Here is a 9,773-nt window from a genome sequence, read left to right as displayed (position 1 = left end):
ACGGTGACCACACGCAGGACACGCCCTGTACAAGTGGTCCCTCCTCGGGGCACCGCCGCGCCGCACCTTCCGAGGAGAGCGACGGCTCGACCGCGGCGCCGCTCGCCTGGAAATCCCCACGATTCCCTCCGGAGGCCGATGTGGGAAGTCGGCGGTTCGAAGCCAGCCTGGGCAAGAAAGTCCGTGAGACCAACTCCCACGAACCACCCCCAAAGCCCGAAGCGGAGCCGCGGCTCGAGCTGGAAGAGTGGACAACGCCGAGGGACAGCGCCCAGGTCCCTGAGTTCAAGTCCGAGGACCCGCGCGCCCAAGGAGCGAGCGCGCGCCGGCCCGGAATGGCGCGGCCCGGCCCCGGAAGCCCGGGACGGGACCAGGCGCCCCCTCTCCAGAGCCTCCTCCGCGGCCTGGACACCCTTCCCCACCCGGTGCCCAACCCCACCTCCGCGCCGTCCCCGCACCCAGACTCACCAGAGCCGTTTAAACCAAGCGACTCCCCCACCCCAGAGGCCGCGCGAAGCCCAGGCGGAAGAGACGGGGCAGTTGCCGAGTGCGACGTCACTTCCGTTCCCCCGAGCTGCGGGCCGGAAGTGCTCCGTGGAGGGGCGGGACCTCCGCGGCCTCGGATGCTGTCAGGCGAGGTTTCCAGCGTTCTCCCGAATGGAGGCCCCCCCAGGACCAGGTTCGGGTGACTGCAAAGCTTCGGAGCGCGAGAGGGCGGGTTTCTGAACCCGGGGCGCGGAGTGAAGAGGTGGGACCAGACCTCAGCGCGTGTCTTTTGGTGTTCGTTGTTGTTGGGTTTTTCCATGCTGATCCTGGGGCTTGAGCTCAGGGCCTGAGCCATGAGAGCTCTGCCTTATGATGACTGTTCATTATTCTTGATTAATAAATATTCCTAATTTCCATGTCGCCTTTATTTATTTATTTATTTTGCCAGTCCTGGGGCTTCAGCTCAGGGCCTGAGCACTGTCCTTGGACTTTCTCAAGGCTAGAGCTCTACCACTTGAGCCTCAGCACCACTTCCGGCTTTTTTCTATGAATGTGATACTGAGGAATCGAACCTGGGTCTTTGTGCTAGGCAAGCACTCTACCACTAGGCCAGACTCCCAGCCCCACTTCAGGTTTTGTAATGCTGATCCTGGAGCTAGAACGGCGTTCAGGGCCTGGGCGTTTCTCTTGAGGGGTAGGGATGTGTGTGTGTATGTGTGTTTTCCCTCCAGGCCGGTGCTCTGCCACTTGAGTTACAGCTCTACTTCTGGCTTTTTGGTGGTTCAGTGTCTCATGGAGCTGGGCACAGTGGCTCACACCTGTCATCCTAGCTATTCAGGAGACTGAGATCTGAGGATCACAGTTCAAAGCCAGCCCAGGCACTAAAGTCCGAGAAACTCTTATCTCCCATTAACCACTAGAAAAGCAGAAGTGGTGCTGTGGCTCAAGGGGTAAGGCGGCAGCCTTGAGCTGAAGAGCTCAGAGACAGCTCCCAGTTCAATTTCCACAACCGACCAATAATAACAATAATAATAATAATAAAGTCTCATGGACTTTACTACTCTGGTTGGCTTCAAACCTCAATCCTCAGATGTCAGCTTTCGTGTAACTAGGATTAACAGGCATGCTACCAACCCCCAGCCCCTGGCTGTAATGTATTACTATTTGAAACATTTTGATCTTTCATTCTTATGTGAATGATTTTGGATTGTTGTGTAGGCAATGGATCCAAAAAAAAAATTGGGGGGGTCGGTCATGGGGCTTGAACTCTGGGCTGGGCACTGTCCTTGAGTTTTTTTCAAGGCTAGCGCTCTACCACTTGAGTCACAGCACCATATCTGGCTTTTTCTGTGTATGTGGTACAGAGGAGTCGAACCCAGGCCTTTGTACATGCTAAGCAAGCACTCTACCACTATGCCACACTCCCAGCCTTGATCTAAGTTTGCTCCCACTGTAATGTTTCCCTTCGAGGACCCTTTATGTTTGTGGACAGTAAACTAAACGTTTCTCCTCTGCTGGCCTAGCAGGGACCCTTTGGATCTGTCTGCCAGAGTGCAGAACAGATGGCTGCCATGGTAACCAGAAAGAACCACCAAAGTAGGGACACTCTTCTCATCTGCTGGAATTTTGGTAGAGAGCACATGTAATATGTAGACCAACATGGAGATCATCACCATCATATTACTAAGTATGCCAATCCAGCAACATGAACTTCCTTTCCACAGCTGATAATTGTTTTCTTTTTCTCCTTTTTACTTTTTATTTTGGCTATATGAGCATGGGAATTCAGGGCCTCATGCTTCGTAGACAAGTGCTCTACCAACTGAGCCACATCCCAGCCTAACAGTTGTCTTTATTTCATTGACATTTTGTGATTATCAATAGGTAAATCCTGCACACATCTTTTAATAAATTTATTCCTAGTGATTTTTTTTTTGCCAGTCCTGGGCTTGAGCTCAGGACCTGAGCACTGTCCTTGGACTTTCTCAAGGCTACAGCTCTACCACTTGAGCCTCAGCACTATTTCAAGCTTTTTTCTATGTATGTGGTACCGAGGAATCGAACCCCGGTCTTCGTGCATGCTAGGCAAGCACTCTACCACTAGGCCAAACTCCCAGCCCCTAGTGATTTTAAGTAAACTCATTTGTTTATTTGGGAGACAAGAGTTGGTGTGTGTGTGTGTATAAAATGATGCCAGGCACTAGTGGCTCACACCTGTAATCCTAACTGTTCAAGAGGCTGAAATTGGAGAACTGCAATTCAAAACCAGCCTGGGCAAGAAAGTCTGTGAGACCATTATCTCCAATTAACCACCAGAAAGCTGTAGTTCAAGTGATAGAGTGCTAGCCGTGAGCACAAATGCTTTGGGATAGCACTCAGGCCCTGAGTTCAAGCCCAGGACCTGCACACACACACATACATCTATACCTGATGATGCAGTCATTAAACTCTTAATGACTCCAGGATCTAGATGTGAAAAACAAAACCTCTCCATAGAGACATCAAGTGATTTCTTGTCTGGTTAGTAAAGATAAGACCAGCAGATGGCAGTAGCACACAAGCTTTATTTGTGTAGTGCTTTGACCCATGAACTGGGGAGGTTAGTCCTGCAGAGCTGGCATCTCAGTCCACAGGCTTTGACTTGGAGGTCAGGACTCAAAAAAGGACTAAGGGATCAGAACTCAGCAGAGAAAAGACTCGGGAGGAAGTTTTTGTAATGATACTCAGCAATTTCATAGGAAGTTTCCAGGTCAGAAAGACTGGAAAGGTATCAGAAGCTTGGGGTTTTATAACTGCACGAATTATTTTCTTGATGGCTAGTGGTTTTACGCTATAGAAAGGGATCTACAAGCACTTTAAGTGCCAAAAGAAATAAAATTGCAACAGGAGCTATTGCCTCACACCTGTAATCCTAACTGCTCCAGAGACTGATAACTGAGGATGACGGTTTAAAGCCAGCCAAGACAGGAATATGTCCGTGAGACTCATCTCCCATTTAACCAGGAGAAAACTGGAAGTGGAGTTGTGGTTCAAAATGGCAGAGAGGTAACCTTGAACAAAGGAGCTCAGAGATAGCACCCAGACCTGTCAATAAAATTGCTTGCTTGAACTATTTCAAATGATTAGTGATCAGTATTGTAAATAGATGGTACTATGGACAGTGATGAGTAGATTTTTTTTTTTCCAATCCTAGGGCTTGAACTCAGAGCCTGGGCACTGTTCCTGAGCTTCTTTTTGCTTACGGCCAGCACTCTACAACTTAAGCGACAGAGCTACTTTCGGCTTTGTCTCTTTATGTGGTATTGAGGAATTAAACCCAGGGCTTCATTCATGCTAGGTAAGCACTCTACCACTAAACCAAATTCCCAGCCCTGTCTCCACAGATATTGTATCTTGCTCTCAGTAGTTTGGAATGACTGGATCATTTGTGTGTATATTATTTGTATTGGTCCTTGGGCTTGAACTCAGAGTCAGCACACTGTTCCTTAGCTTTTTGCTTAAGGCTGGCACTCTACCACTTGAGTCACACCTCCACTTCTGGCTTTTTAGTGGCTAATTAAGGATAAAAGAGTCTCATGGACTTTACTGCCCAGGCTGGCTTCAAACTTCAATCCTGAAATCTTGGCCTCCCGAGTAGCTAAGATTATACGGTGAGCCACGAGCACCTGGCTGAAACTTATCTTTAATTAACCTTCAAGAAACTGGAAGTGTAAGCCGGGCTCTGTAGCTAACACCTATAATTGTAGCTACTCAGGAAGCTGAGATCTGAGGATCAAGATTCAAAGCCAACCTGGGTACAAAAGGACCTGAGACTCTTATCTCCAGTTAACCTCTAGAAAGGCTCCAGGGTAGCCTTGAGCAGAAGAGCTCAGGGACAATGGCCAGGCCCAGGAGTAGCCTTGAACTGAAGAGCTTAGGGCCAGTGCCTAGGCTAACTTCAAGCCCCATGACCCACCAAAAAAAAAAAAAAGGCTTGGAGCTATGGCTCAAGTGGTAGAGCATGAGCCTTGAGCAAAAAAATACAGGCATGGAGCCCAGACCCTGAGTTCAAACCTCGGGACTGGCACTCCCTCAAAAAAAAAAAAGTGTGTTATCATTTGGATTTTGTTTATAACCTGGGGACCTAAAAATCAATCACTGGTTCAGCTACAGCAATTATTCCCAGGAGATACTTGAGGCCGAACTTCCAGAGCTCAGTTCTCATTCCTTTTGATCAAAGCAAATCACAAGACCAACTGACATAAAAGGGGAAAGGAAACAGACTACAACATCATATTTTTAAAGATTAGGACTCGCTTGTAGCCTCGGCTGAACTGGAATTGTCAATCCTCCTGCCTTATGCTGCCAAGTGCTAAGATTACAGGCATGTAATACCACACTCCTTCAGACCTAAGTTACCACAAGAATTGGTGTCTGTAATTTCTCACAGAAAATGCTGGTCTGTGTCAAGGGATATGTTCTTCTTTTCTTCACTTTGATCTGTTTAGTAGATTCTGTGAGGATACACTTACATTAAGCATGCAAGTGTGATACTCAGTAAAGACTGATGGATATCTATGCAGAGTCTAGTGCACTCAGACAGAAAGACACACTGTTTACAAGACTTTCATTATTAAAAAGAATTTAATGGCTTACAGAAGCAACTTAAGAAATAATGGAGTCTGTAAAGTTCAAGCATCAGGAATAAAATTTCAAGGAAAAAAATATTAACTACAAAGAGAGGAGCCCAATGAGACAAATACAGGAAAAACAAAGACATTACAACCTAATGCAAATTTATGACGGATAACATTACATGTAATGGACGAAGGTCTTCAAGGTAAAAGAATTGTTAGTTGGGAGTTTTTCAAGTATTTAGAAGGTTTTGAACACAAACTAAAGTTTGTATAGAAAGATACAAAGTCTTAGATTTGACAACTAGCAATTTCCCCACCAAAAAAGTAAAGACACATCTACAAAGAGTACAGAAAGGCTAAGCAATAAAAGCAAGCTGACAGCTCAGAAAATCAATTGAATTAAAAACACACACATGAACACACACACACACACACACACACACACACACGCATTGTACAGTTTAACAATTTCAAGCCAAAAGGTTATTTTTTTTCTCACCAAACCACTTACCAGGCCCCCAATTCCATCTACTGGAATACCTGTTTTGTTGTTTTTGTTTTTTTAATTTACCTTTGTTTTTGCCATGTAGCCTAAGCTGGTCTTGACCTCCTGATCTTTAATGCCTTAATCTCACAACTGCTGAGACTACAAGAGTGTGTCACCACGCTGGGCTTTCCAGACAAATACTCTGAAAGAAATAACAAAACTATAACAAAGTACTTCCTGCCAAGATTCACACTTGGGACAAAATGCACACACACACACAAAAAAAACTGCCAGGCACTGTGGCTCAGGAGGCTGAGATATGAGGATCTCAGTTCAAAGCCAGTCTGGGCATTAAAGTCTGTGAGACTCTTATCTTCAATTAACCACCAGAAAACCAGAAGTGGCACTGTGGCTCAAAGGGTAGGTTGGTAGCCTTGAGCTAAAGAGTGCAGGGACAGTGTCCAGGCTCAGAGTTCAAGTCCCATGACCAGAAAAAACTAACAACAAACAACAAAAAAAAAAAATGCAGAAGGCAAACCAACACTCAAGGTAAAATTTAATTATACAACCAAGAACATTAAAAAATATATACTATCTTTTGCTATACATGTGAACATGAAACATGCCTAGAAAAATATACTCAAACTGTTTAAGATAATACTAGAAATCTTCATTGTTATCTAACTATAAAAAGCAATTAAACATACAGCTTAAAACCAGTATAGAAAAGGGTTACCCAAAACAGTAACAATTACTCTAGATGAAAAATATACATGTCAAAAACTTAGAAAAAAAATTGGATTAGACCTCCAAGCAGTATATAACACTGTAATAATGTACATCTAAATACCATCCAGTTCATTTTTATTTTGGTGATATTGGGAATTGAACCTAGGGCCTTGTCCAAATTAACTATGCATTTGCATATTATATAAGAAAAATTACACAGACTGGGCCATGACTCAAACGGCAAAGCACCTACCTAGAAGCATTAGGCCCTGAATTCAAAACCCAGTGTCACAACAAACAACCAAACAAAAACGCCAACGTTATTCAAACTTAGCTATGGAAAAAAGCTTTTATAATGTGTTAGTAAACATAATCAAGTAAAGTATTTTACAAAAGGATCCAGCAGGCTAGGGACAAAACTTAGTAGCAGAGCACTTGTCTCGATGTGTGAGGTCCTGAGCTTGATCCCCAGCACTGCCAAAAGGAAAGAAAAAAAAAAAGGAAGACTAAAAGCAATTCTGTATGTCCTAGTAGAGTGTATCTAGAAATGTCAGGTTAATATTACAAAGCCAATAAATAACCGTAGTCAATAAATGAGCACATTTAATTTGAGCCCTTTGACTCACTGATTCATTCAAGTATTCCTTAAGACATGGAGGAACAGCTAGCTAGCTTGGAGGACTCGAGCATTATCAGGAGATGGGTATTCACCCCAGAGGATGCTGGAAAAGTGATGACTAATCCCAGAGGAACTGAGCCTGGTGGACATAAAGTTCCAGCAAATGTAATTATGCGAAGACTGAGGAAGAAAAATTTTAAGTACCCCAAACAAAACAGGCAACGAGGCTGGCACCAGTGGCTCACACCTGTAATCTCAGCTACTCAGGAGGATGAGGTCTGAGGATCATAGTTTAAACCCAAACAGGGCAGGAAAGTCTGTGAGACTCTTATCTCCAATTCACCACAAAAAAAACAAAAACAAAAACAAAAAACAGAAGTAGAGTTGCGGCTCACATGACAGACAGAGTGCCAGCCTTGAAAGAAGTTTAAAGTAGTGCCCAGGCCCTGAGTTCAAGCCCCAGGACGTGCATCAAAAAAAAAAAAAAAAAAGCGAAGAGGGGCTGGAGTTTTATCCTAGTGGTAGAGTGCTTGCCTAGCATGCATGAAGACCTGGGTTTGATTCCTCGGTACCATATACATAAGAAAAAAGTCAGAAATGGTGCTGTGGCTCAAGTGGTAAAGCTCTAGCCTTGAGAAAGCCCAAGGACAGTGCTCAGGCCTGAGTTTAAGGCGCAGGACTGGCAAAAAAAAAAAAAAAAAAAAGGAAGGAAGGAAGAAACACAGCAAAAGACAGAGACCTAGTTCCTAATTGGATGCTAGTGGCTCATGCCTGTAATCCTAGCTACTCAAAAGGCTAAGATCTGAGGATACAGTTTAGAGCCAGTCCAGGCAAGAAAGTTTGTGAGATTTACATTTCCAATTAACCCCCAGAAAACCTGGAAATGGCACTACAGCTAAAAGAGCTCAGGAACAGCACCCAGATCTCAAGTTTAAGCCCTACAATCAAGAAGAAGAAGGAGAAGGAAGAGCAAGAGGAGGAGGAAGAAGAAAAAAGCAAAAATAACTTTAGAGCTGGGCAATGTGGCTCACACCTGTAATCCTAGCTACTCAGGAGGCTGAGATCTGAGGATCACAGTTCAAAGCCAGCCAGCCAGTCTGTGAGACTCTTATCTCCAATTAATCCCCAGAAAACTAGAAGTGACACTGTGGCTCAAGGGGTAGGGCTTGAAGAGCTGAAGAGCTGAAGAGCTCAGGAACAGCGTCCAGGCCCAAAGTTCAAGTCCCACGAACAACAAAAACAAAAAACTTTAGAACCCAGCCCAGTATTTACCCAAACTCAGCCTTATGAATACTAGTCAAGCACTGCAACAAACCTTCAGCCTTGAATTTTACTGGAGGGGAGAGGAAAGGTAAAGAGAGGCGGGGAGGGGAAATTTAAAATGAATTTATAAGCCAGTTGGTCTGTGGTACATTATTTTGGCAGCCTTACCTGAAAATACCACAGATTTTGGTATTGCAGGAAAAATGCCTTAAAATGTACAAGGTTTGAAAGCTGGATAATGGGTCAAGGGTCCTCTTGTGAGAATTCGCCTGGAAATCTAGAACACATTATTAGAAAATAAAAAAGAGGCCAGACACTGTTGTCTCACACCTGTAATCTCAGCTATTCAAGAGGCTGGGATCTGAGGATCACAGTTCAAAGCCCGTGGGAGCAAACAAACTCGAGATTCTTATCTCCAATTAACCAGCAAAAGCCAGAGTCAGAGATATGAACCACGTGGTAGAGCACCAGCCACAGGAAGAAAGCCCTGAGTTCCAGCCTAGTACTGGTACTGGCACACACACACACACACACACACAAAACAATCCTTGATTGATATTCAGTGGAAAAGAATATGGCAGGAGGGCCCGGGAGTTTGGCCTAGCGGTTAAAGTGCTTGCCTAGCATGCACAAAGACCCGGGTTCGATTCCTCGGTATCCCACATACACAACCAAGCCGGAAGTGGCAGAGACTAGACTGCAACAAGCAGCAGAGAGCGAAAGCAAGCAAGCGGAGCCCAACCGAGTGGCGGCCGGAGCGAGCGGGGCCGGAGCGAGCAGGGCCGGAGCGTGCGGGAGCGAGCCGAGCCAGAGCCAGCGAGGCCGGAGCGAGCCGGGCCAGAGCGAGAAGGGGCCGGAGCGAGCAGAGCCAGGAGCAAGCGAGAGCTGGCAGGGCCGGAGTGAGCGGGGCCAGAGCAAGCCAGGAGCAGGGCCGGGCCGGAGCGAGCGGGGCCGGAGCGAGCGGGGCCAGAAAGAGAAGGGGGCCAAAAAAAAAAAAAGAATATGGCAGGATTATATTCTTGAATTTTGTGCAAGGTAGGATTTGAGAATGATAAAATCAAAACATTTGAGACCCATAGTGTTAAAGGAACAACTTTTAGTAAAACACAGAAAGGAATCAGCCAGGCACTGGAGGCTCACACCTGTGATCCTAGCTACTCAGGAAACAGAGATCTGAGGACTGAGGTTCAAAGCCTGCCCAAGCAGAAAAGTTCATGAGACTCATCTCCAATTAACCAACTAAAAGCCAGAAGTGGGGCTGTGTCTCAAGGTGTACAGTGCTACCCTTAAGCAAAAAGCTAAAGTACAATGCCCAGGTCCTGAGTTCAAGCCCCAGGACAGCACCAAAAAAGGAGGAGAACAGGAGAAGGAGAAGGAGAAGGAGAAGGAGAAAGAGGAGGAGGAGGAGAAGAAGAAGAAGAAGTGGAGGAGGAGGAGGAGGAGGAGGAAGAGGAGGAGTCGGCAGCAAAAGGAGACCTGGAAAACTTTCCTATCTGTATTGCAAAATTCGGAGACACATGTTAAAAGAACAATGCTGACAGAGGGGCTAAGTAAACCCCTGACAAAGGTCATG

The sequence above is a fragment of the Megascapheus bottae genome, chromosome 1 (genome assembly GCF_031878675.1).
Source record: "Megascapheus bottae isolate mThoBot1 chromosome 1, mThoBot2.hap1, whole genome shotgun sequence".
NCBI classification, from domain to species: domain Eukaryota; kingdom Metazoa; phylum Chordata; class Mammalia; order Rodentia; family Geomyidae; genus Megascapheus; species Megascapheus bottae.
The sequence above is the reverse complement of the archived record's forward strand: the minus strand, read 5'-3'. Positions refer to the sequence as shown.